This window comes from Lepidothrix coronata, unplaced genomic scaffold, assembly GCF_001604755.1.
Source record: "Lepidothrix coronata isolate B3197 unplaced genomic scaffold, Lepidothrix_coronata-1.0 Scaffold122, whole genome shotgun sequence".
NCBI classification, from domain to species: Eukaryota; Metazoa; Chordata; class Aves; order Passeriformes; family Pipridae; genus Lepidothrix; species Lepidothrix coronata.
The window spans coordinates 1,306,376-1,326,347 of NW_016690302.1; the positions used below are offsets into that span (position 1 = coordinate 1,306,376).

General features: G+C 44.1%; 1 protein-coding gene across 6 annotated transcripts in view; it reads left to right on the top strand.

Moving 5' to 3' along the window:
* The window catches only part of RERE (arginine-glutamic acid dipeptide repeats), a 166,537-nt gene that overhangs the window by 99,005 nt on the left and 47,560 nt on the right, over window positions 1-19,972 (top strand). The window lies entirely within an intron of this gene.

The following is a 19,972-nucleotide window of genomic DNA, read 5'->3' on the forward strand; positions in this document are numbered from 1 at the left end:
AAAAAATATAGAGTCATGGGGATATAAGTGAAAATATACAGACATGAATATATAAGTGAAAAAATATATAGATGTGGGGATATAAGTGAAAAAATAGAGACTTGGGGATATAAATGAAAATATAGAGACATGAATATATAAGTGAAAAAATAAGGTACAGTGCAAGATAGAATTACTCATGGAAAAGTGATAGGAGGAAAGTGTGGTTGATTTTTTTTTTCTGTCCTTGAATGGATGAATTTTTAAGGTGGTTAATTGATAAAGTATTTGAAGGCATGAACAAAAATAAAAGGGTTGTTTTCTTGTTCAGCTTCTACTAAAGTGAGATTGGTGTTATAAAACAGAGCTGGTTAACAGGGGGAACTTTGGTGGTCTCTTGGTGTTTTTAATAATTCAGGCACTGGCTGGGGAGAGTTTTTTAAGCTCTTGTTCCTCTGTGAGCCTTTCAGGGAGTTGCTGCAGTGAATTCGGGGGCTTTGCTCTCTCCTTGTGCAAACCTTCCTGCAGGAGCTCTGTCAGGGCTCAGCCAGGCCCCATAAACCCGTGTTTGCAGCTGATCCCACCATCCAACAAAGAACCTTTGTGGTCAGGAGGCTGCCTGGAGTCAGGGAGGGAAGGGGGGTCATGTGCTGACACTGGCAGGGAAAAGCCTGAGTCGCTCTTCCCTGATAAGTTTTACAGTTATCTCGTCGTAAAAGTGAATTTTGTTTAGGGAACTGACTGTTGGAACAAACACTGGAGTGCTCTGCCCTGTGTTCAGGAAGTTTGTGTTCATATTTCAACCCATTTTCTCTGCATTCATGGTTAAATTGTACAGGGCAAACACCTCCTTTTTTTTTTTTTCTTTCCTGCGTAGATTTTCCCCCCCCCCTCCTTGTTTTTTTCCATCAGCTGCACTGGGAGTGCTGGAGCTGCTGCAGCTCAGGGGTTCTCCATGCTCAATCCCTGTTAGATGAGAGGGAGAACAGAGCCTTAGGAATGGAAAAAACAAAGTTTATTGCAAAGTGAAACATTACTCCAGAAGTGCAGGCTGTGAGCACAGAGCAATGATCACTGACTCTATAAATCATTGTCAGGCCCAGCTCATTTTATCATATTTGTTCTTGTTCTGTTCCATCCAAGTTTCCAGAAACACTTGGCAGCCCTCCAGCCTCGGCAGAGCCAAAGATCAAACTGTGCTCTTATTTATAGCCAGCTAAGCTCCACCTGCACGGCTCCACAGCCTGTTTGTCCCTGCAGCTTGGAGAAAACTCCGGATTAAAGCAGCAGCTCTGCACTTGGGAGCGTTTCTGGGACTTGCAAGGGAAGTTTCCTTATTGTTGGCTCTTTGAAACGGAGGAAAACTCTTTCTGTGTGATCCACAGGCTGCTTAGGAATTCTATATTGAAGTGTTCTTCAGAAAATACTGATCTATCAAACCCAAAATCTGACCAAATGTGGGTTTAACTGTTAAATTTGAGAACCTTAACGATGTGTGGCCCTTCCATCTCCTGATGGCAAGTGATGAGCAGGAGGAGGCCTCTAATCCTGTGGTGGGGCTGATAATCCAAGAGACACAATTCTGAGGGAAGTAGAAGACCCAGGTCCAATCCATGTCCCTGTTTGTGCTGGGCTTAGAATTAATCTTTTCTTGCAGCCCAGCAAATATCTACTTACTTAAGTTTTACAACTTGCATAAATAAGCAGATCCCACACCTGATACAGAGCTTTGGTCAGATAACCTGAACTGAGAAAGGCTTTGTGGCATGTGACCAACTCAAATAATCATCATCATAATAATGATGTAGGTCATAATAATGAAGATAATAGTGTAGTTCATGGCTTTTGTTGTCTCAGTTTTTCCATTCCTGCCTTTCTAATCCCATCATATTCTCCCCCTGCCTTGCCTCTGGGCCCCCAAAAAAGGTCACACTTCCCTTTTTGTTATTCTTGTTCCCTTTTTGTTATTCTTAGTTTAATTTTCTGCCAGATTTTTAAGATGAGTGTCAGAGCTGTTGCAGGGAAGCTGTAAAGGTTGTGTGGCTGGGAAAGGAAGGAGTGTTGGGGCAACCTCCAGGAATTGGGCAGGTGGTAAAAGCCACTGCAGTGAAGTGTAGTCACATTGATTCAGGGAAAGAACTGGCTTAGTACAAAACCAATTCTTAAAACTCCACACTTCCCAGAGTCAGAAGTGCCCTGTGAGTTGGTTGGTCTGTGACTTGCACGAGGATTTTGGCCGAGTCACTTCTGCTGTGCTGGGTGATTGCTGTTGTTGATTTTGCTGTGCACATGATAACACCTTGTCCAGCACAGCCTCTGTGTATTCTGTAGCATTTCTGATATAACACCGTGCATCACTCAAATTTATTGGAAAATGTGGTTCTTTCTCAAGTTTTTTTTAACTTTTTCTGTGGCCTCTGCTGCCCAAAGACAAAACCTTTCTTGTCAGTTAGAACAGCTCTGCTGCCCTGTGACCAAACTTTGATCTAAGAGCTGCTTGGCAATATCAGACCTGATTAAAATAAAGGATGGCAGTCCTGTTATTTTTACTGCTGCTGATGTGGTTGCAGAGGTTTAGATCAAATTAAACAGAGGATAAAATTGGCCAGTGATCGAATTACATGGAAGGCTTTGTAAATATGAAGACGGAGGTTTGTTGTCTCCCTGGCTTCTCTAAACCTATGGCTATTTTTAACCCCTTTTTTTTTTCTTTTTTAATCCCAGTATGTAAATTCAGGGGCACAGTGTGAAACCCAGTCTTGCACACTGCCTGCAAAAGTGGCCAAAGCAACTTCTTTCCTGATGGGTCTAAATGCAGCTCTGAGAGCAGCTGTTTCCTGTTTGTCAGGGCTCATTCTCCACCTGACAACACCAATTCCCAGCAGTGATTTGACGAGGAAGGGTTGGTTTCTCTTGTCATGCTCATGAATTTACTCCTGTGGACAAGTTGGAGCAATTGTCATATATAAAACCTTCTTTGGGCACGTTCTGAGCACTCCCCAACACCGAGCAGCATCACCCGGTGGGATCTCCTCAGTGTAAGGCTGCAGTGCCAGGCAGGAGGCAGAGCAGCTTGGAGGAGGTGGGTTATTTGGGGAGAAGCCCCGGAGCAAGTCATGTGTTTTTGATCCAGCTGGCACCTTTTCCAAGTTCCCTACCTCTGAATTCCATGTCTGGCACGTGGCTCTGCTGGAGCGAGGTCAGGGTACCTGGGAAAAGGGGCACTGGATGTCACTGGGATTTGTCTGACTTTGAACACACCAAGAGATCAAAATGCTCCACTCAAAGCAGGGGATGGCAGAGTCAGAGCACTGAGCTGGTGGCCACCTCAAAACCTGTCTCTTTTAATCTTGTGGTGCCAGCAATCCGAAATCTTTTAATTTTGGGTGCCAGCAATCAGAAATCCCTCCTAAGAATGGAATGGTGCTGGTCCCTTCTTCTTCTCCAGTTGGAAATACTTCAAAACTGACCTGGAAATTGTGTTTTGGAACATGCAGACCTGGTGTTTATGGAGAATAAATACAGCAAACTTAGCAGTGCCTGTGTTTACTCTGGTGCTTGCCCTGATTGCAGCTTTTCTGGACCTTCTGCAGCTTCCAGATTTGGAACCATGATCATTAACTTCTTTCAGTTCAGGTTAAACTCAACGTCCATATTTCCTGGCGTGGTTTCAGTGGAAATATCTCCCAAGACAAATTGTCCTTATGAAATTTCCACACATCTTTGGGGCGAAAATCTTCTCTGCAAAATTGCTTTTACACGTCCAGGGATGTTCAGCACAATCCTGACCCCTGCGCTTGCTCCAGGTCCAAAAATGAGCTTCCCTTTCAGATCAATAACCTATCAAATGGCTATAATTTGTAAAGGATGCCATGGTCACCTTAAGTTTTGTTAATTTAAATGGTTTTCTCCTCTGGCATTCCTGATGCATTGGAAGTGTGGAAGGAAACCAGCTGGTTCTGACTGTTCCTCACCCACCAGCCCTGATTCCATCTCACCTCCTCATCTCTTTGTCCAGAATGTGCTTTTTTTTTTTTCCTTCTCTCTTTCTATCAAAACTACTAAAGAAATCAATAGGCCTTCCAGAAGAGAGAGACGAATCAGAACCAAAAGAAGCTCTAGTTTATTAGGTTTTTAATTAAACATGATGAACACATTTTAAATAACACAAAGGCCTCGGGCTGAGCTGCATCTAATCGAAACAGATTAAGTCACCCGTCCACACTTGGGTAGTTATTAATTCTGTTTATTTATGCATGCTTGCTGCAGGCAGGGCTTGTGCTGCTCTGCTGCAGCTTATTGCACAGGGATGCTTTTCCTGCATGGAATTGTGCTCCTGATTACCAGGCAGATGTTGATTATGAAGAGCTGACGGAACCGCCTCTGAAACTCAGGGCTGAGCCTCCCAAAGTTCAGGAAATCTGGATAAAACAACACTTCATTTCTTGGGCAGTTCTTCCTATTCCCTCTGCACTTTGTTCCATCTCTTCAGAGATGTTAAATTCTCCGAGGGAAATTGCCAAGTTTGCCTTAGGAGGGTTTTTTTTTAACTTGTGCATCTCCGTGCAGAGCTGTCACTGACACCCTGTGACATCCCTGAGCACCAGCTTTTATCATGAAATATTCTGCCTTTTAAATATTTTACATTGCTCTTGATGTCGAGTAGTTGAGGTAAACAACCCTGATTCAAACAACCTCTTAAATTTATGTGCAGGGGTAGTTAATCCTTGCTGGTGCTAAACCTTAATTGGCCGTGTACATCAATTTACAAGTTCATAAATTTTAAAATATCCACACCTGGCTTCGGCTTTAAACTCATTTATCATAAAATACAAATGGAGATCTTTCTTCCAAAAAGGACAAGGTAGGGGAAAACTCTTTTCCTGATATGTTTGCAAGGGTTTGTAATCCAGCATAGCAGGTCAAGAAATTACTTATGCAAAGCCCACGTACTTATTTGCTTGGAATCATCTTCAAATGTCTCTCACCTGCCCTTTTTGGAGCATCTGCTCATGAAAACATTGTTTTCATGGCTTCCTCCTTTGAAGCCAAGCTCTTCAGATGTGCTGGAAGACAGAGCTGCTTACTGGGGCAAAAATGCCATGAATTTTATTGACTGTTTCTGTGGCAGCTCTAGGAAATGGAATTCATGGCCAGGTTGAAACAGAACCTCTGGAACAGTCGAGTGGGGAAAAAAAAAAATCATCAAGGGAGATTGGAAAAGCTGAGTGGCATTGCAGGGCTGCATCTGACTCAGGCAGTGGGCTTAGAAGGTTAAGATATCACTTACTGCTCAGTTTTAATGTTTTATGCACAGAAAATAAAACATTACAGCTTTACAGTGGAGGGACGGTTCCACTAAATTAACATTTTCTGGAATTTAGAAATCCAGCCATTTGCAAGTGTGTTAATCGGTGGCAGCTGGAATTTACTGAGCACTGAGATAAAAAACCCCACCAAATTTAAACTGCCATGGCCCAGTTGGGCCTGTACTTTAAGGAGAATAAATAAGATTTTAGTTCAAGCAAGTGTGGGAAGGTCTTGTCTGTAGCTTATTCTAAGAAGTGGAAAAGAACCATCAGCCCTCCCAGTAAAAAGTAACCGATGAGGGATGAAATTATTCTGCTTGAGGGGGGAAAAAAAAGTTGTTATTTAAAGGTTGCATAAAATTACAGTTCCTTAGCAGTTGGCAGGGTTACAAAATGATAAGCTGCGGCCCAGCTGGAAAACACAAGGTGTATTATAGCCTGAAAAGGTGAACTTGGTTTCAAGACAGGTTTCTAGATGAAAGATAACCATCTTTTTGCTTGTGATTAACTTGCATCAGTGTTTGATCCGAGCCCTTGTTTAGAGGGATCAATATTGCACATGCAGCACCGAGTTTATTGTCGAGTCCTTTCGGAAATAAGGCAGTGAATTAAAAATCAATTATACGTGCAGAAAAGTTTGTGTAGGGCAATCAATTCTGTCCTTTTAGTTTGCCAAAAGATTCCATTGTTTAACCAGCTGTGAAAAGGAATGAATTTTAAAAGCCTCCAGCAAATGAGGGAGCCCAAATGGGGGGGAGGGAGAGATTTAAAACAAAATTATTTCAGCATTTCATGTTCAGCAGAGGCTCTTCAGGGATAAACCTATAAATCCTGTCAGTGACCTTGGCTTCAAAATGGGTGATTTCACTGCTTTCCCTAATCTTGATCTTCCCCCAGCTGCCAGAGAAGTTGGTGTTTTCTTAACAATATCTTTTGTTTTTTTAATTAATTATTATTTTATTTGTTTTGTTCAGCTGCCATACGCTTCTTGATTCGTGGTCTCTCTGCCTTCACGTGGAATATTTTGTATCTATTAAGCAACTTCCCACGTTGCTGATCCCCCCCCCCAAAAAAATAACACAACAGCTATTTCCCCTGGCCAGTTGCCGGGGCTCAAAGGGCTATTTCTGTGCGGGGATGGAAGCAAAACTCTCCACTCCAGCATAAACTGAATAATCCAGAGGTGCCTCCAGAAGCTGCTGGTTTGGTTTCTGGAAGGGGGAAAAAAAAAAAAAAAAAAAGGTCTTGTAATCCAGCAGTTTCCCTGTTGCCAAGGGGAAGGAATCTGCTGCCTGGAAGATTAATCAACGAGCCGGCGCTTGATTGTCGAAAGCGTGGTTTTCATCTCCTTTTCAAGGGCATCTTAAAAACGGAGCTCCCGGCCCCTGCCCGAGCTCTCCAGCATCTCTCCTGGAGGGAGAACGAGGGGCTGGGGGACCCCAGCGCTGGCATTTGTCACTCCAGAGGGCAGGGGGGTGGTTTTGTAAAGGAGGGGAGGCCAAAAAAGCCGGGCCTGGCAGTTCCTTAGCAACGGGGCTGGAGTCGGGTCCAGGGCATGTCTCCCCACTCCTGGTGGAGGAGCAGGGGCTGAAACAAAGCCTGGGCCTTGGGAAGAAAACAGCCCAGCTGGTCCCTCTCCCTGCTCCCATCAGGTGATGTTCTGGTCACTGGCACAGCTCCTGCCTCCAACACTCTGACCTTTTATTCAGATTTTATCTGCCCGGAGATCCGGAATGTGGTTTAAATATAACAGCGTGTTATATCCTGTTCCTCTCCGAAAGGAAACTGAGTCATGGCCTTAGAAAGAGCAGCTGGAGAGTGGAGGGATCCTCAGAACTCTGGATTTTCTGGGCTCAGTGCTTTTGCCACAGCAGGAAAACCAAGGGAGGGGTCGTAACTCATCTCTGGTGGTTGTGGTCAATCTTTCTCACCCCGTGTTTTTATTTTGGGGGTAGGAGGTTGTTACATCTCGATATAATTGTAAAACTGACCTGTTTACTCTCTGTTTCTTTGTACATAACATAATTTCCAGATTCTGAATTGAATATTTTAAGATAATCCGTATTTATTCACAGTGTAAGTGACTTTTAAAAGGCTGAGAGTGTTAATAAGATAACATTGCACCGTTTGCTTCCCCTTCTGAATGCAAATATCATAAATTACCTGGGGTAGATTTCTCTCTCGTGCTCTTTGGGGTGCATCACCCCAGCCTGCAGGATTGCATGAGCTTTTCTATGCTTTTGAAAGGGATTTTATAATTTAAATATGAGAAATGTTGGTCAGCTGTCTGTTTTCAGGTATCCTTTTGTTGTTGTTTTGGAAATGCTATCAATAGAGTGATTTAAACTTAGATTCACCTTTTCTACTAGTTAAGGAAGGGTGACTGATTTCTTGGCTTTTCCTGATGGCAACATCCAGAGTTCTTGGGTTGATTTAAAGTTATTTCAATCCTCCTGTCACTTCAGCAGTTTGGTTGGGTTTATCTGCCTTGCAGGTGGTAAGAAATTCAAATTATCTCCAGGATCCTTCCCTCCTCAGTACCTAAAAGTGCAATTAGAATATAGTAGCAAAATAATGGTGAAGTGCTTTGATATTTTTTCCTCTTAAGTGTATGATAGAAATCTCCAGCTTCTTTCCAAGTAATTTTGGCTTAGTCTAAGGTGATATAGGGAAAAGCATTTCCTTTTGTAATACTTATGTTGGAATTACACTTTATTAAATACACAGAGCCCAGGAGTAGATTCCCTGATATGGCAAGTGGTTGTTTTATTTCCAAAGAGTTGTTTGCTGTCTGGATGGCAATTTGCTGTTCCTAACAAGATCGCTTTGAAAACACAAAAAACCCCCTAAAACAAAGCAAGTGCAGACAGATGACAAGCATTGTCTGCAACTTGACAAGATGATATTTCGTATTTAAATTTTGTTTTCCCTGATAGTTTGGGTGTCTGCCTTAGCCTTGATTTGATTCTGTTTGAACACAAGAACCTGTCAGCCCAGAGAACCCAAACTTTTTGACTTTGTCACCAGATTCCCTGTGGTTCTGCCCCCACAGCTTGTCTGAGAATTACCAATATGGCCCAGTGGCCACTGCAGCAGCAAATGACAAAATGCTCTTCAAATTGGTGTGGTGACATAATTCCTGTTGAAGAAGGGTTGATTACTGTCAGTGTGGATGCTCTGTGTGCTTTAGTGCTCAGGGCTTATCTCTCTTGCACAACAAGAATGCCAAAACACCCCTCATTTGCAAGCGCTGTTTGCATGATAAATTTTGTTTTTCTAATCTTCCCTATCAACGGCACCGATTTATTATTATTTTCTTTAATCCTTCAGATGACATAAAAATGCATTTTAATGAAGCAAATTATCAGGCTTTGTCTCTTCTGTGTATAAGCGGGGCGGCCACATTCAATTAGGCTGAAAAATGATCATTTGTTCTATTACAGGCTGGAACAGGGCGAGTGGAAAACCACGATCCATCACCAGTTGCTCAGCTTCATGTTACTTAAATCACTTGCCATCCTGTCAGGGGCTCAGAATCCTCGATGGGAGCCATTATTTAATTTAAGTTTGTGGAGGTGTCACTTGTTTGATAATAGGCTGGTTCTGTAGTAGATGCACGGTGACTAAATATTCATCATTTCCTGCATCCATCCAAGAGCCCTAATTAGTTGTGAGGGTGGCAGTGCCAGTGGAGCTAATGATTACAGTGCCATGGGAAGGGTTTGACAGCAAATAAGGATTTGATCCGAAGGGAGACTCTGTAACCTGTAGCAGGAGAAGGTTCTTCCCCCAGAGGGTGGTCGGGCACTGAACAGTGGGCACGGCCCCAAGGCTGCCAGAGCTCCAGGAGGGTTTGGACAACACTCTCAGGGACATGGTGGGGTTGCTGGGAGGAGCTGGACTTGATGATCCTTGTGGGTCCCTTCCAACTTGGCATATTCCATGATTCCATGAGTTCTGCTAGAGCTGCAAAGGCCTGGTTTCTGAGCCTGGCTCCCCCTTGCTCCCAGAGCCAGGGGTTTGGTGTATCTGGAAGGAAACTTAGATTTGAGTGAGGAAATGCCACCTTTTCCCAGTCACTGACCATGGAACAGCCACTGAGTGGCTTCACTTTTAACCCTTTAGGAGCAGGGTGTGGTTGGCAGAGCTGAGCCCTGGCACAGCAGCCCCTGCAAACCCCATCAGTGCTTCCCTCTGCACAGGGGAGGTTCTCTCTTCCCCTCCTTGGTTAAGTGAAGTGTCAGATGTGTTGATCAGGCTCATGAGGGTGCACTTAAAAGCTGCTGCTCGGTGCTCCTTGCCCAGTGTTGTTTGTACTTTCATGTGCCTTGTGGTTTTGAATATATTGTGTTACAGACTCAGTGCAGGAGCTTCTGGCTTTGTGGTTTTGCTTCAGCTTTTACTGACTGGCCTCTTGATATCTCACTTGTTCCCCTTGTGCTTGTTCCACCGTGGGGGTTTTTTTCTATTCTTTTGTTCCTTTCCTCCTCCCCCCATCCCTTTCACAGCATCCCTCAGATTTATATGGCTTTTAGGCTACGTGGGGAGATGGATCATTCAGGCCTTATGCATTTAGAGGAGCTGATAAATAACGTGGCAGTGTATTCCCCTCCACTGCACTGGAATAACTTCCAATGCTCAAATCAAACATCCCATTTGCTACAAACTGGGGAAGGCAACGAGGGCACCTCTGGTTTATTAGGGTGCATATTTCATTTCTCTCTTAGGGAAGGTATTCTTCACTTCTGTGTGTCTGGGGAGGCAGTTCCATAGTCTCAGCACCACTTCCCCCTTGCCTCCTTCCCCCCAAATATCCACCTTCCCAGTTTCCCTTCCAGTGTTCACCTTTGTTGCAGCTGCATTTCTGGTCCTTTATTTTTAAATCTTATTATTTCCTCTCTTATTCGTGGCCATTTTTTCCACATTTGGCACCATTCCCCCCTCCCTGGGGATGTGTCCCCCAGCCTGGAGTTGGATTTTGTCATCACCAGTATTATTTCTCTCCAGATTTGCACACTCAGGGGTCTCTTCACTGCCACTGCAGCCAGTGGCAGACATATCCTGAGAGAAATTCAGGGAGTTTCCAGAGGTTGCCTTATGTCATTCTGGTAAGGGTCAAAAAACTGGAATTTGTATCCAAGTGCCTGAATTCCAGCCTGGGCATCACTGCTGTCACAGCCCTGCTGTTCAGTGATTTAGCTGGGAAGCCACCTGCAGAAATACCTGCCTCTCTACATGGCTAATTTCCTTGGGGATTCTTGCCACCATTTTGTCTCATTATTCCTGGATTTGTTCATTGCTCTAAAGTCTGGGGGCTCTTGAAGTGCTTTTATTTGTTTGCATAAAGTCCCTGTTTGAAGGCAGAAAATCATCTCCACAATAATTGATAATAATGGTTGAAATCCCAAGGGAACAATATTCCTGCAATAGGGAAATTCCATGAGAAGTACTATGCTCGAGCCCTGAAAGGCTCACACAGGATATTTCAGGTGATTTTAGTGGTGTTTTTCTGTGCTTGGTGCTTCAAATTGACTGAAAGGACCAAAAATGTCACAGCGAGAGAGAACAACTCCAGACTTGCATAACAGTCCATGTGTATTCCCCTCCCTCTGCATGACCTGTGTCACAAAAAGAGAATTTCCTGGTGAAAAAGATGGAGCAAATGGAAATGTTCTGATGTTTTGTGTTAACTCTCCCATTAGCTATGAGGCTCTGGGCTGCTGGGGCTGCTGTGTGTCTGTGCTCACCCACCCGTGGCATTGCCTGCAATGGGCATTTTACCATTGATGATTTAATGGAGATCCTCTGGGTGTCACTGGGCAGGGTGGTGTTCCCTTCACTGCTGTACATGGAGTAAAAATGCTGTTTTTAAGAACAACAGCACGAGGAGAAGGAAATTCAGAGGGAGGCTGATCAGTCTGATATTTATTTTCCTCTGGGCTTTTTTCTGCCCAGTGAAGGTGAGGAAACATAAGGAACATTCCAATGTTGGTGTAATTCAAGGAAATATTGATAACTTTAAGAATACACTGGCATTGCAGTTCTTGGTACAGGTATTTGAGATTCAGAGGATGTGAGGAAAAGAGAGGTTAATATTCCCAAGTGATGCCTGAGAGCTGTTCCTCAGGAGGAGAGAGGGGGGCTGGTAGGACATTGTTTATATTCCACAAGTGATGATTTCTCTCTTGGTTCACGTTACAGACTCTGTTGTATGTATTTTTACCTCTGCTTTTGGATTCTATACTTCTACCAGTTCCATCATGTTCAAAAAAACCCAACAACAATTGGAACTACAAATTATTTTTTTTTTTTTAGAAAATGCAGTTGTACCAAGTCTGGGTGAGCATAATCTTGAGAAATGAAAACAAATAGCTTTTCTTCTTTTCTATTCAGCTTGAAGCTTGCAGGTTAAGTGCTGAATTTCTTCCATTTACCTGTATTAAAGGGAGATATTTGGAGATGCCATATGGGAAAGGGAGATATTTGGAGATGCCATATGGGAAAGGAAGCATGTCCTTGAAAAGGAACACCTTGTCCAGCTCTTTCTTTTTACTTGCTCTTTGGTTTTGATGTACAAGAAGGCTTTTTGTATATTAGCATTTTTAACAGCAGTTTCAAATAACAATCAGAAATGAATCTCTTTGTGTACAGAAAAGGCAATCTGAGGTACAGTCAAAAGCTTGCTGTTGTCTCTTGGCAGCAGCACATTGTTTTGCTTCTCTGGGTCACAAAATGTGCCAGACCTTTGTTCTGTTTAACTCTTAAAAGGCGCCTTTAAAAAATCATTTATGTAAAAACACGCTCAAATCATTTTAGCTTCGTTTGCAGGACTGAGAAACTGTTGATTCCAGGAGACAACAAGCCAGAGAGAATGTTTTGTAAGCAGCTCTCTTTATTGTCAGCGAGGGCAGTCTCCAGGTTGGTGGGTTCAAGGTCTCCAGGTTGGTGGGTTCAAGGTCTGTGCCCACAGAAGGGACGAGTCTTAGACTGGCTGTGTGAAACCTGGTTGATGGCCCCGTGCCACGGGGCTGTTCTCTGAAGATCATGGAAGAGCAGATGTCTGGGGAGGCCGTGGGAGCAGCTGGAGTGTTGCACAGACCTGGATCTGCCTGTCCCACCTGCATAGGTGGATCCTCCATCTGTCAGCAGAAGGTCTGTCATGGGCATTTAAATCTCAGCCTGGGTGAGTCGGGCCAGGCTGGTTCCCTGCTGTGGAAATGATGACGTTGAGCAGAGTGAGGAGCTGCTTTCTGTGCAGCTCCAGAGAGGAGAGGTGTGGAGAGTCCTGAGGGAATGTTTCCAGCCTGCTGGAGGCCCAGCACTTGTTGCTCCCTTTGGAAGATCCTCCTGCCACTCGCCCCTCTGTGCAGTGCCACCGACCTGGGAGGGACAAAGCAAGGCCTCCTCTTCCCACCCTGGTTTTATTAGAGGAAAGGAAATGGCAAACTGAGCACTCTCCAAACCAGAGGGCTCATCTCTCCCTGCCTCTCCATCCCTGCCCTGAAATGTGGGACCATCAGCAGTAGTGTTAACAGGGCTGATAATGCCTGTAATAATCCATGAATTGTTTCTTCCAAGGAGTCACGGTTGTTTATCAAACACCCTTTCTAGAGCTCGGGAAAAGGAAAGTCAGGTTTCCTTTTTTTCCTCCTGCTGCTGCTTTAATATCCAGCCTGGTTTTGATCGTGCATCAGCTGCTGCTGTGCCACTGTGGGCTGTGCTCAGATCAGGTTTCTCGGTGCGCTGTTGACTTTATCTCGTTTACAGGATCACATTTCTGTTGCCATACGCTGTGTGATCGCAGCCTCCCCGCAGCTCCCTAACAATTAGGAATTGAGCAGGAAGTGTGTGTTCCTCACAAAAGCCTTTGGAGTCGGGTTTTACAATCACGCCCGGAGCAGAGGCGGGGGAGGCACTTCTCCCAAACACGCTCCTGACACAGAGGAGTCTGTTGTTGCAGCCACTTGGCCGTTTGTCAGCAGTTCCCAGACATCCATCCATCCATCCCTGCATCCCTCCTGCACAGGTTGCTTGGCAACCCGGGCCGGAGCCGGCTCGGGGCCGGAGCATCAGGTCGGGGATGATTTATCGGCGGGGCTGGGCGGTGAACCCGGGAGGCAGGACTGGAGAGAGCCTGGCTGGGCTGGGAGCATTATCTGGGATGTGCTCTGGAAGCACCCGGAGCTGATAGTCAGGGCACAATTAGAGCAAAAATAAAGGCTCCTCATTTTGATAGAATTGATTTTTTTTTTAATTTTATTTTTTTCCCTGTTTTGTTTTCTCTTTCCCATCGAGGCTCCCACCCAGACCCAGGTACTGTGCAGAACCCAAATCAAGGCGGTGCCTGGTGCTTCGGGTGAACCTGAAATCTCTGCCTTTATAAAAATAGCTCTGGTACAATCCTGATGGGAAAATAGAGCTGGGGTCAGCACAGAAGGTTAGCAGCACCCTGACAGCTCCAGGCCTGGGGTGAAGGAATAGCTGAATTCTCCTCCAGCTCTGGAAATGTCTGAGAGCTGTTGTGTCACCTTCAATACCATGTTGCCTTTCATACAGACTTTCACATTGATCCCTGGCATTAAACAGAGAAAAGGGAAAGCAGAGTTTTGTAAACTGGCATTTAGGTAATGGTTCCTGCTGTGGTCACATGTAGAACTCTCACCTCCTTAAAACATCACCTTCCATAAACGAAATGGAAGGAAACTGGGGCAGCCTTTAGGTATAAACACCTGAGCTCAGCTCCTTCTGCTGGCTCCAGTCCTTTTCCCAGCACAGGAAAAGGAGGGGTGGGCAATCCATGGAAAGCACGTCAACAAGAGCATTTGTGCAGGTCTGAGAAGGCAGAGAGGAGAGAAAGGGTGGTGAATCCACTCTGACCTCTCCAACAGCAATATAAATACTTTATTGAAAATTCTAAATAAATGTGCTTGTAACCAGTAATCCCGCTCTGCATGCCATCTCATTTAGCCAACTGGGTATGCAAATGTGCTATTAATGTGTTTGCAGCCAGTATAAACACACAAATCTAATCTGTTTATATATGTCATTTACACACAGCTGTGCTCACGCTCACTTAATACCAACATTTTCAGCGGGGCGAGAGGTACCCTGGGAGATCCATTGTTCCAAACAAAAGCTGAGCAGTGCAGCACCAGGGAAGGGGGGTCATTATCAGCGCGGGATCTTTTGGCATTCCCTCGAGGGAGTCTGCCTAATGACTCTGTGGATGTGCTGTGGGTACTCAGAGCACAGCCTGTCCCTGCTTTGCTGTTGAACCCCTCGGTTTGAGGGAGGGGCTGATTTTCCAGTATAATTTTTCAGGAAGACAAAGCGATCCGATTGGGAGGGAGAGCAAATTGTTTGGCTCCTCGAAGCCTTTCAGCTGATCTATTCCTTGTCAGTTTGTTTATAGAGGACGCTTGATCTTGCAGGCAGATGGCCTGAAGGAGTGTAAGGTTTTTATCACATGGGGGTGACCAGCAATGCACTCTGAAGAGGGGCTTTGAATATCCAACAGGAACATTCATAGTATAGAATACTATCTAATGAATACCAGCAAAGTATTTAGGGGTTTCCATGTCTTCGACTAAGAGAACTAGGTGAAAATATGATTTTATTTTCAAAAATACCACAAAGGTTAAAGGAGAATTTTGTCTTGACGGAATAGAATTATTTCACTTTTGATAAGAAAAATAAACAGAGCAGTTTCTATGATCTAACTCATCTCCAGTGAGTGGCACCCCTGACCATGGCAGGGAGTCGTTACTAGATGACCTATAAGGACCCTTCCAACTCAAACCATCCTGTGATCCTATTAAAAGAAAGCTGAATTTGGGTTTAGGATGTATTTTGAACTAAGGTCACAATCTGCTGAATGAAGCAGTAAATGGAGTAAGTTATTTAATGGAGTGAGTATATTTTGTGTGTATGGTTTGGTCAGCAAGGCACAGACACTCCCCTACAACAGAGGTGTCACCACAAAGGGTTTTCCCCCAGATTTAAACCAGAGCCCAGTGCCTGGCCTGGGCTGTTGGAGAGGGAAATCCTGCCAGCAAGGGGCATGGCAAGGGCACATCAATCCCTGGCACTTCCCATCCTGCAGTCCTGCCCCTCCTGGCCACGGCCAGAGCTGCTGCAGTGCCTTGGGGTTTTTTTGGGTAGGAGCGTTCAGGGAACAAAGCAGTTTGTAGGAGGGGTTAAATAAGCATTAAATAGACATGCTCTGTGTCTGCAGTGGTCAGGTGGATGTTGAGAACAGCTTGGATGTGTGTGACAGCTGCTTTTTCTTTCACTTAAAGTACCTCTGTTTGCCCTTCATGCAGTCACTGAGCAGTCCTGTCTGTTACTGTCTGTTACTCTAGAATATAGAGGTTGATACAATAAATACTGGCATCATTTTCTACTCCTGGCGGGTCTATTTTGGCAAAAAAAAAGTTGTGAATAACACAAGTTTTTTTGTAAGAGAGACCTGACATCTTCAGGTTGAGTCTTCTTAATGAAACTATCAGGAATTCTTCTGTTTCTAGAGGACAGTGTCTATCACTGACCTTATCAGCAAATGCCTTTATTTGCTCTGTACACACACGAGCGAAATATAATGTTAACTCAGCCAAGCTTTTAATAAAATGTGCTCTGCACTGAAATTCAGCTGACAGAATTGTTTGGAGCAGTCTCTAAATGTGCTGCACGTTGAGCAGAAGTTTTGCAGCTATAACCAAATCTCATTTTCTTTTTGGAACGGCTGCCATAATTTTTCATCTTATAAAACTTAAGAAATAAAGATGCTTTCATGCATTTAGTGTTTATTTGCTGTTAACTATTAAAACCCCGTAAATTTTGCTACTGTATGTACTATAAAACTTCAAAAGGTATATTAAATATGGAAGGTGGTAACAACTTCCATTGGTATCTGCCTAAAAAACCTCAGGCCTTTTCCAAAATGCACTGAACCTATTGCTTTTGTTATAGCAAAATCTTCCATTTTATTTGCTTATAATTAAGGAAAAGGTTGAGAGAGAAGAACTTCCTGTTCTTGGACATAGGCTAAGGAGGGCTTCTTTTTTTTTTTTTTTAGAAAGATTGAGAAATAAAGACCTTATTTCCTGGATTGAGAAAGAACAGAAAAGGCTCTGTGTGTTTGTAAATATATTGCATTGCACAATGTTCTTCACTCATTAACCATGTGGGAATCATAGGAAGGGAATGAAATACCACGTGGGATTTCTTAGTGGAAATACATTTGATCTAAACTTGATTGAAGCATCACTTCAGGAGAGACAGATTAGCAGCAGTGATGAATCTGCAGGTTTCTCAGGGCTGTGCTGCCTTCCTGAAGCCCGTGAGGTTTCCGTTTGAAATTCTAAAATTGATTTAACCAGGTTGGTTTTTGCAGTGGTTGTTATTCTTGCAGGCTTTGGTTTAGATCTTCGCAGTAAAGAAGCGAACTGGGCCCCTCGTTTCCCGGTGGAAAGCTGGGGTGCAGGATTTCAGTGAGCAGCAGCAGCAGCAGATTTCTCCTGCCAGGCTGTAATCTCTGGATAACAGAAACCCTGACGCACACCCTGAGCTCCAGCTCTGCGCTGGCACTGCCATCCCGTTGATAAACATGCCAGCTGAGCTCTGTTAGGCACAACATAATGGCTTTGTGTATCTTGTCATGATATTTGTTCCCCGGGATAAAATATGGGACCTGCAAGTAACACACAGGCAAACATTAACATGCTTGTTCCTTGTTCTTCCTGGGTTATTTATAGCTCCCTGTTTACAGGCTGGAGCAGGGATACTGCAGGATCTAATGCATTGCATCAAATTATAAAATGGTATTAGGAGGCCTTGTGCTGTGGCTGGTCAATAGCCATGGAAACCACTTCATAAAATATAACTGTCTGTCAGCACCGGCTGCAAGCCGTGGGATTTCCTAAAGCTGCTTCCCAGCCATCGTTATCCAGAGCATTTATTTTTTTTAATTGTGCCACAGTTTGTCATCAGTGAACAGAACAAACAGCAGTGCTGACAGGACCCTGTCAGAAGGAATGCTGGAAAGTTAAACACAAGTGGCGAAATTGAAATGTTTGCCCTAAAAAAATCCGAATTCTCTACCTGTAAAAATTAAACCATTTGTGCTCTGGAGCCGCTTCCACGTCTCATCCAAACTTATCCATAGGTTTGAGCCTCGTTATTCCACCAGCCCTGCACTGTAAGACTATTTTAATTCAGCAGCTGTCGCTCCCAGATGCCTTCTGTGAGCAGCTCAACATCTCCCGCCCCATTAACAGGCAGACACGGAATTTGGTGCATGTCATCTGTGCAGAGGAGAGCAAATTTAATCAGTGTTGTGCAGTCTGCTCTGCGAGGCGCTGCAGAGCAACAGGTCACTTCTGATTTGGTGTTGCAACTGTTTGGTTCTTTCATATTTAAAAGCATTTCGGGGTCTCTGTTGGGCTTGGCTTGAAGAAAAGGAGTAGCTGTTCTTGCTGCAGGCCAGGGGAGAGCAGAGCATGATGCCTGAATTAATGGAAGACTAGAACAGGGAGGAAAAGCTGAAGAATCCGATGTAAAGGAGGAAGGAAAATCTGAAAAAGAAATAATTTTAAGCAAACTATTGCTTTGTTAAGCTTTAGGACTTCTGAGTTTCTCAAATTGATTTTTGTGTGCTTTTTTTGCATTAAGAAGTTTATCTCTTTGCTTTCCCAGGGGCACACAATATTTTGTGGTTGGGTATCTCCCACTGCCTCAATGGCCCAGGGATAATGCTGCACAGCTCCAATAAAGGCGACACCATAGTTGGCCAAAGTTTCAGAATGTCAGAAGGACTGACTTCATTCCTACTTGGAAAATTTGGAATAGCATTTCAAGGTCCCTCTAATTCTGTTATTCCAATGGGCTCTATGCTAGGCTTGCATTCCCAGTAGGGATTTTTGATATCCTGTGGGTTCAAAGGAAAACAGTTTGTCAAAGGCTTTTTAAATAGAGTTGAATCCCAACACAAAACAAATATAAAATAGTTCAGTTAAAGAATCTTAAAAAAATAAATTAAATGGTCCATTGAGAATTCAGATGCACCATAATAAGTCTTTGGCAAAATGAGGAATAGGGAATTTTGGGTGTTTTCAGTTTAGATTGCACTCTCCTGTTTCCCTGTGCTGTTTCATCCTTGGTTGGAGTGTTCCAGCTCTGGTTTCTTCTTATTCCCTACAGCTTCTCCTGTCACCTTTTCCTGTGTATGCTGTTAACTGATGCTGCAAAAGCACCGTCCCTCTGATACAGCCCAGGAGGCAGCGATGGCAGAGCCAGCAACTGAGCTGCATCCTCGAGTTCCCTGTGGATTGTCTGCCTTTAAATGTTTCTTCATTTAGTTGCTTTTTCATTCTTTGTGATGAGCTGCAGACAGGAATTATATCGCTCTTTGGGATACTGGGAGTGGTGTGAGGGCACCAGCCAGAGGTTTGTGGTGCCAGGGGCGTGATCCACCTTCCCCTCGGCGTAATGAGAATTCCTTGGTAAAATTCACATGGTAAAAATGAGGAGTATGTTTGTGCATTAGGGACCAGTTACACACTGTAGGCACTCGATATCTTGCTCTCTAGACATTTGTGTGACTTCTGCCTGTGTCTGGGGGGGCTGGTACTTTGCTCTTAGCAAACATTTTCCGTGTTCAGGAGCCCAGGCGTCCCCAGTGCTCAAATCCCAAGGGCTGGTCGGCTGGTTGGAAAGGAGCAGGTGGGTCTGAGTAAATCATACACTGGAAGGGACTGTAATCTCAAAGCCTTTACAACTGGTGGTTAATTCTCGTCTCCGTGCCCCCAGGCACGTTCTTGGCGAACTCTGCAGTCTTGCTGGTTTTGAGGGTCAGGGTTGGGTGAGGATAGAACCCTGTGGGAGCAGAGCTGCAAAATAATGTGCGTGAGGTTCCAAAGGGCCTGTTCACTCCTCTCCAGGACTGTGGTGGGAGCTGCTGAGGTGCAGAGTCCTCTGTTTGAGCAGCGAATTACCCTTTCTGGGATTCCTTACCCCCTTCACAACATGGAAGCCTCTAATCACTGCCCGCCTCCTTCAAGCAGATGTTTGTTAAAAAGGTGTGATCCAAAATACATTGCCAACTTATTTCTTTTTAGGGAATTACTAATTCTCAACTCCCTCCCTTCTCTGGAATATTAGGGCCCACATACTCGACATCCCTTATCTTTTTTGCAGGCAGTATTTGGTATTTGCCTGTTTCTTTTTATTGGGGAATCACTAATTCTCAGCTCCTTCCCTTCTCTGGAATATGAGGGCCCACATACTCAACATCCCTTATCTTTTCTGCAGGCAGAAATTGGTGTTTGCTTGTTGTTTATACCTGTGTATGATGTGTACAGGAAAGGAAAAGCTTTTTTTTCCTCTTGTTTCTTTTTAGGGAATTACTAATTCTCAAGTCCCTCCCTTCTCTGGAATATTAGGGCCCACATACTCAACATCCCTTTTTTGCAGGCAGAAATTGGTGTTTGCTTGTTGTTTATACCTGGGTATGATGTGTACAGGAAAGGAAAAGCTTTTTTTTCCTCTTGTTTCTTTTTAGGGAATTACTAATTCTCAAGTCCCTCCCTTCTCTGGAATATTAGAGCCCACATACTCAACATCCCTTATCTTTTTTGCAGGCAGAAATTGGTGTTTGCTTGTTGTTTATACCTGGGTATGATGTGTAC